Consider the following 8,638-nt stretch of genomic DNA (forward strand, 5'->3'; position numbering starts at 1 on the left):
CACTGACGGGCACAATTTCTCTTGCTTGCAATCAGGCATTGGACAGTTTCTGTATTAAGGTATTGCAGGTGCAATGATTGGTGTATATTTGTGTGGTGCCTGCCTTTCTGCATATTCTAGGCAACATTAATACCAGGTAATTCACTTCATTGGCTGTAGCCCAGGGGTGTCCAATCATAGTCCTGGAGGGCTGGTGTCCCTCTTGGTTTTTGTCCAACTGTACCCTAAATTACTTAATGGGACCAATTATGTGCTTATTAGAAGTTTAATTGGTCCAATTAATTAATTTAGAGTACAGTTGAAACAAAAACCAGGAGGACACCCCTGCACTAGCCTGACACACAGCGATAATTAAACGTGTTTTGTTCTCCTTTGTTAGGGTGAAGATAAAAGGCAGGTGGATTTGCTATAAGTTTTGACAAGCATTTCTCTAGTGATGCTACTGGACACAAGCTATTTCCATGCTCTTCAGTCATGAATCCGCAGTGACATTCTTTGTAGGGATTGTTGTGATTTACTTTCATTAAATTTCATCGTGGCATACTTAACTCCATTTTAATCTGTTTTTATAACAAAAGAATCTGCTGGTAGTTTCCTTCTTTTCCCCTGCATCCAAAATGTAACTGGACAGCAAACCAAACTTTACTCACAAGACCAACAGCTGTGTCATTGTTCAGGGCTTCAGAATGTTTGATTATTTGAAAATCTCTTTCAGTTATTGCATGATGATGTTGTGTTTTTTCCCGGCCTTCTCGTCTAAGTTCAGCTCAAAAGCGATGACTTCGGTGATATATTCCATGACTGCTAGGTATTTTGCCAGGTGTTTTTTTTAATTTTTTATTACCGTTATTTCAATAGGCGTAGTGATACAATAGTGCCACGGGTCTAGTGAGTTACCCAGCAGTTACTATACCAGGGATTATTACACGATTTAGAATCTCTGATTGGCCAATCAGCATGCAGCATTATAACAATCAGTTGTATAATTGATAATCAATTAATCAATTAACAGCCACCTGCTGCACATTAAATTTCAATTAGGCAGGGAGAGAAGCATAACCTCCCAGCCGCGCCATATCTAGTACACACTATGTTTTACAAAATAAAACAAATTTTATTTATAATTAAACAAAAACATATTTTATTTATAAACCACCACAAAATATACACCAATTTACAGGCAGGGCATGTCTCAGCCATGCCACAGGATGAAGCATCACAAATCTCTTAACTAATGTTTGCAACTTGTTTTTAACTTGAATCTCTCAAGGGCAGGTTTTTTGTTTTTTTTTTGTCTCAAAAGCAGCTCAGTGTGGGGAAGTTGAAGTAATTCAGTTTCTTATTTGTTATGATAAACAGTTGTATTGATTAATTGAATTTCACAATCACTGGCCCGTTTTTTCTTTCTTCAATAAGTAAACAGTATGAAATACGGGAAGCGAACTCTGCTTGTCCTGGAATGTTTATCAATTGGCTGATTTTCATCTCAAAGGCAGAGACTTCAATTCTGAAGCCTATAAAAGGCTGAACCAAAACGGTGCATTTCACAGAAAACCAGCTGCAAGTTGCAAAATGTCTGCTCTGCCCAGTTTGAGGATGGCCTCTGCTCTTGGTATCTTTCTCCTAGCCATACTGGTTCATGCAGAAGCATCTTTTTCATCTGGAAAAGGTTTGTATTGAGAAAAAAAGATGGTTTTTGGAAAATGTTGAAGAGTATTAAGTTGTAATTTTATAATATCATTATTAGTTCTTGGTTTTCCAGGATATTATACACAAACTTATAAAAATCAATATAAAAACATTTGTAAAGGTGTTCAAATGTCACTTACTTGACAGACAGGCTTTGGAGAAAAGTATGTTGCTGTAGAGGTAAATTCACCTGAGCAGGTAAAACAGCAACCATTAGGATATTCATTGAAAATACTTGTTTCAAGTTAAAATTGAAGTGGCACAAAGTGACTTCCTAAAACTGTTTAAAACACATAGACTGTGATGCATTTGCTTGTTTAAAGAGCAATTAGTAACAGCAGCTCAAAACACCTTTCAGGTGGTAAAAGCTTTCCTCATGATATGACTCAGCAGTCGGACCTCACCAGACTGTACAACTCGCCTGTTTACAAAGCAGACCGAATGAGACGACCACTAGATGGCCTGTCTTTTACACTGGGGATAATAAGCCACTCTGGAGTCCGGTAAGACTAAGATCACTTTAAACTACCTTGTTGTTATTTATGGTTTTATTTATTTTTTTCATTGTCAAGTTATTAAATCACAGTGCTACAAAATACTAATACCACTGACAACAAGAATGATGAAAGATTTTCAAAGCTTTTTCTCCAGTCTGTGAAAAACAAAACTAAAAAAGTTATACATTGTAATTCCAGGTCTCTTAAACACTCTCAAGATGTCTGTTTCTCATCTACAGTTATTTGGCAGATATGTCCAGTTACGTCATTTTCCGATAATGTATCTGTTTGTATCCACTTAAAACATTTAACATCAAAAATAGTCTTAAAAAATATTTGTTAAGTAGCTAAAACATTGAAACTTCAATTGCTATGTATCTTTACCCTAGCAATCTTTCTTTATCTACCCAAATATGTTTCTTTCTGATGTATAGAGCAACCTTGGCAGATGGAACCCAGTGGCTGATTCACAAGGGCAATGGTTTTGGACGTAGCTCAGAGACTGTGGTGGTTAATGCAAAGCACATGTCTAGTGACTGGAAGGCAAGTATACAATCAGTTCCAGTGTACTGTTTCAAACCAAACAGGTGAAGGTGCTGTGTGTCCTGTTCGAGTGGAGGCTCTTGTGTACTGGTTTCTGCTGTACAGTGGGTGGTTTGGGGTGCAGTTAGGCTTGGAGTTTTGAGTTGTACACTAGGTGTTAACAGGTGGAATTGATGCTAGTGGGAGGGGAGTGCATTGTGTAGTGTATAGTGAAGGATACCTCCTGAGCCCTATGAAATCAAGCAAGCTTTTTACTGAACAGCCTAAAAGTGCTTCAGTCTCCTAAACACAGAGATTTCAACGCATAGGGGTCAGTTTGATCAAACTATACTCAACAGTTCATAGCTGGATTTTATTGGAACTTTTGACAGTGCTGGGGAATCACACTGGAATGTCTTGTCACTGGAATCACCTTCCTCCTGTGTTAATTCATGATATCATATTGCATGTACATTTATAGAACATCTTTCATGACACTCATTTCAAGACCCTCTGCATTAATGTAGAACACAAACTCAATGCATTGTTTGTAAAGTAAATGTTCTCTTGTGTTTATTTCAGATTATTGAAACAAAGGATTTTCGTGGAACAAAAACAATTGCTGACTTTGTGAAGGCTGGGGGTACAGATTACCATGTTATATTTGACAACTGCCATTTCGGATCTGGTAGAATGATGGACCAAAAGAAAAAATAACCCCATATTGAAAATGCTTTCTATTAGAAATGCGATGAGTATTTCCTTTGTTCTATTAATACTCAATCTATTGTAAAGGGTGTGTTATGTTTTTGAAAAGTAATTTTAAAAGCAAAGCATCTGTCCTGTTAAACTTTAATTTTGCTCTTTCCCACTGCTATTAAAAATAAGCGAAGATCTTGATTTTGCTATTAATACTGTTAAGTGCAATATCAAAATTCACATGTTACACTACTGTTGTTCTGTACCTGGCTGCTCTTATTACACTGCTTGCTGTTACATTTTCTGAATGTGAAGCAGCACCATTAAAAAAAATTAAGATGTTGTTCCAGTGTTCATTTTTCCGAGCATACATACAGTACCTTCCAACATGAAATACAATGGTTTAGATTACTGGCTGTCATGGTTTGCATAACTATTATGAAAATGTGTACAGTACCTCAATCGGGTCCAGAGGCCAGCAACTTTGTATTTTGGACCCTTACCAACCTGCTCTTAAAGGGCTAATCACCCCTAACGCCATGTCAGGGTTATTAAAGGGCTAATCACCCCTAACCCCATGTCAGGGTTATTAAAGGGCTAATCGCCCCTAACTCCATGTCAGGGTTATTAAAGGGTTAATCACCCCTAACCCCATTTCAGGGTTATTAAAGGGCTAATAAGCAAGGTTTTACCATAATATATTTCAAGCAGTTTTTTTTTTACCAGACTTTATTTCAAGGGATATATGGAAAGGTACTTTGAGTGGCAATTCCCATTTTCAGGAATTATTACCCAAGACAAAACTACTGCAGTTTAATGTGGGACATTTCGTCTCATCAAAGAAAGATTAAATTATTTTGGTGAATTGATTTTATATGGTGGGGCAAAAACCTCAGAAAACTTATAGATATAATGTAATAGACCTGGTTTATATACCAACTTTGAGTAATTTAGATTTTAATGTGAATTGGTATTGGTCTGTTATGTCTTAAATTGAATAAATGTATTACTTTGCTTATAATTTTACGTCGGACTGTCTTCTACCAGATCCGTTAGGTCTGTGTTTAGCGCGGTGGACTGGTTGGAGCAGTTTGTCGTTGGCTAGCGTTTTGTGCGTTTAATACATTTTACACGTCCTCTGTCTTTCTTCTTCTGCTGCTGCTGCTACAGTATTATTGTGTCAAGTGGCGCTTGTATTACCTCATGTCATTCAACACAGCTGTGATCCATTAAAACAGTTTCCAGAACTCCAGGGGGAAGAAAGAGAAATGCACAGATTGCAAGGCACAAGAATGGGAATTTACACTGGCTGGGTTGATGTAGAATGTGGAAATTATATGATTATGCTCTATAAACATATCCTGATTTTTTTTTTTACTTTGCTGAATACTGCTTCTCCCTGCAGGATAAAGAAGACTATACTAGAATATGAGAAACTTTCCCAGGGAAGCACTCTGAAATGCTTGCTTGAGAAACACAGATTCAGCCATTGGCAGTAATGAACAGATTATGTAAAAGGAGTTTTTTTTTTTTTTCCCAGTTTGCATGACAGTGTGCACTTGCAGGGTTCTACCAGGGCTGGATTCAGTGGCGTAACTTTGGTTTCAAAAGTGTGTGTGTGTGTGGGGGGGGGTCAGTTTCTGTAGCTGATGCATGCATAAAGATTATTCTATCTGAAATAATGCAAAAGTGAGGGGGGCATGTCCCCTGTGTCCCCCGTGTAAATTACGCCGATGACCAGATTAACCTATATGCAATTTATGCTATAGCATAGGGCCTGCAGAACTGGGGCCTCCGCAATGTCACCGTTTGTTTGGGGCATTTTACAAAAATTGCATGTGGGCAGACGGGCCCACACACACAGGAAGAGAGGCGCACAGAAGCTTGCTTTTGGTTAATTTTGTTCTTTTATGATGGCTCGGCATTTCTTTCTCGATTACAGCATACCTGGTCTCTGAGCCTCTCACACAAGCAGCTTCCTGCTAATGTACAATACCAAATGCCCCATGTCCTCCTGGGAGAGATCAGTCCCTAGTCCTACTACATCAGTCTGCAGGATAAAATGTATGAATCAGGCTCAATTTATGTATTCATTTATTTCAGTTTTAGGGTCAATTTAAAAACCTATCCTGTCTCAAATGTGCACAGTATGATTCTACATTTTAGAAAATTTGGGGCTTGGAATTTTAGAAACAAAGGCTGGTAAAGGTAAACATGTACAATGCGGGAGGCTGAAGGAAATTTAAATGTGGATATCTGCAGCCGGCAAGAATGGTTTAAGGCCGTAGTGTTTGTTTCTCTCACTACAAAAGAAAATCCAAAAAGAAGTAAATAACTTAAAAGTTATTCCCTTTTTTTGTTAAACTACATTGTTTTGTTCTGTTGAATGCAATGCTACTACTGGTACGTAGAAGGAATCTACGATTTGGAAAAAAATTTAAAAAACGTTTTTGTAGTAAAAGTATTTGCCCCCTGTCTGATTTTCTGTATTTTTGCACATTTTTCACATTGAATTTGGTCAGATCTTTTTGTGGGTTGTAGTAGTATATAGAGTCTGAGAGAAAAAATGACACCAAAGTTTGGTGCTTCTTTCATTTGTTTGGTGTGCAAGGTAATCAAACACGCAATCTTCACATGTGAAAAAGTTATTGCCCCCCCCCAGTTAACTCAACCCAATTAAAGGGATAATTAGGGAATTGGAAAATGTCAGACCTGACCAGGTTGACGGTGGATTCAGTATTAATCAGAGCATGCCTGCCATCCTGCAGTTCAGATTGAGATGCACCTCTCTGCAGGACCCCACTGGGGCCCATGCGCTCTGCTGCCAGGGACCAGCATTCTTCCGTGCAGGTCCTGACTCGCTTCTCCTTGCTCCGGGTATCCGGTGCGGCACTCTGCTGGACCCAGCCAGGCCCCATGCCCTCTGTTTTTTTTTTTTAAATTACACAAATCAAGTGTACAGTACACTGTGATGTAAGGAATAGAGTCTACTTCAACTGACATAAACAACAAATTAACACACAATACATAAATCAGACAGAGATGTCGATAAATCACAGTATATGAATTAGCCAGGGATGATGATAATTCACAGTATATGAATCAGACAGGGATGATGATAATTCACAGTATATGAATCAGACAGGGAGGAGTGTCCTCATGAGTGCCAGTTTCTTCAAATAGTTTAATGGTCTTGGCCACAGCAGTTACAGACACTTGCACAGTTCTTGCGATTTGTCTTAAAGATTGACCTTCATTTCTTAAAGTAATTACAGACTGTCTTTTTTCTTTGCTTAACTGAGCGTATTTTGCCTTTTTCTGCTCCCTTTTTCAGGAATGATAAACTTGTGTCTATGCTACCTATATTTATAATAATCATGGACCCTCACCTGTTAACAATAATTGGTGACAAAAGGTTAATTAGGTAACATGCTAGTTAGCTCAGAGAACATCTAACAAAGACACTTTTATACTTAGGCCAGTGTTCTAACACTGTGTTATACACATTTCAGACTTTTAACTGACTTGGGCATCAGACTGAAATCCCCTTGCATTGGGTGACCATTTAATTGAAATTGACAAGATTTACATTTTCATTTAAAAATTAAATTTTTGAATGCAATTCACTTATGATTATCAGCTTATATAAGTACACGTATCATATAATTAAATATTAAGTGTTTATAGACAAGTTTATACAGTTAAAAGCCTAGATAATCATGAAAAACCTGGTTTAAAGCAGGTGTACTAAAACTTTTGACTGGTACATCTATATATATATATATATATATATATATATATATATATATATATATATATATATATATATATATATATATTTGATTTTCCTTTATTGTGTATTTATGTGTTTGTTTTGCATTTCTATTGCCTGTACTATTGTATAATATTTTGCAATCTGTAATATTGCCTGTAATATTTTGTTTAATTTCTGTAAGTCGCTTTGGATAAAAGTGTCTGCTAAATAATAATAATAATAATAATAATAATAATAATAATAATAATAATAATAATAATAATAATAATAATAATAATGTCTGAAATTAAAAAGTGATTAGGCTACTCTTGTAATTATGTAGCCCCTACATAGGTACTACTGTAAAATGACCAGCCCCTACATTGAAACAGACAATGTTGACTGTGACACAGTTCAGTTTGTATTAACAATGTACACCTTTTTTTTCCTAATTATATTTATTTCAGTTTTAAACTAAAATATTGAGTTACTATAGCTAGTATTAGATGCAGTGTCAGATCTTTCAACATTTGTTTAAAGTTACATATTAGTTACAGAGGGGTTACCACTGAATTAAGGCTCTGAATTAATTTCTGAGGCTCTGAAACTGCCGGCTGATGCTCGTCTCGGAGGGTCTGAGTCTATTCATCTCTCACTAGACTAACTATTTTCATTAAATTCATTGGTTCTTATTTCATTTTCAGTGCTCTGATTGGCCAAATTAGTACGCGTAGTAATTAGAATTATAACATGTACTAAAGTCAAATGAGAACGTGTACTAAATAATTCATTTTTGACGTGGATGGCCTTCCATGCCAGTGCGTGAGAGGAATTAGAAATCCACTCTATCAAAAAGTGCCCCTAGGGGAAGTGACGCGGTGTGCTGGTGTGTCCAGACCTTTAGACATGTAATCAGAGCAGTGAAATCTCACGCTGGTTGTGAAGCTCAACACAGAGGAATTGAGCTTCATCATCACTGTGGGAGGAAAACAACAAGAAACTGAAAGCATCATAAAAGAACTTGAAGGGTTATAACGGCTGAACTAACAGTTACAGACTTAACTTTTGTGGTTAACAAGATGAGAGTAAGTTATCACACCAATACTGTTAAAGAGAAAATTAAAAAAACAGGTAGATGCCTGTGAAAAATGCTCCATAAAATTACAAAGCAGCCTGTCCTGAATGAGGACAATGACACGGAATAGTTTAAGATGATGGTACATGAATAGTCTTGGAAGAACCCTGACTGTTTCTATTCTGCATCATACTGTGTTTGGACCCTGTGCAGTAAACCTGCAGAGCACACCTAAATCAAATCAAACAGTACATCAGCAAAATGCATGTACACTCAATGTTTATTTGTAAACAAACAAACAAAAAAAAATGTATATACTTTAACTGAAATGCACATCACACTTTAATGGCCTAGTAATTTTGACAACCACTGGGCCAGTTTTTCCAGGTGATTACAGCACAG

Source organism: Polyodon spathula, chromosome 4 (genome assembly GCF_017654505.1).
Source record: "Polyodon spathula isolate WHYD16114869_AA chromosome 4, ASM1765450v1, whole genome shotgun sequence".
Lineage (NCBI taxonomy): Eukaryota > Metazoa > Chordata > Actinopteri > Acipenseriformes > Polyodontidae > Polyodon > Polyodon spathula.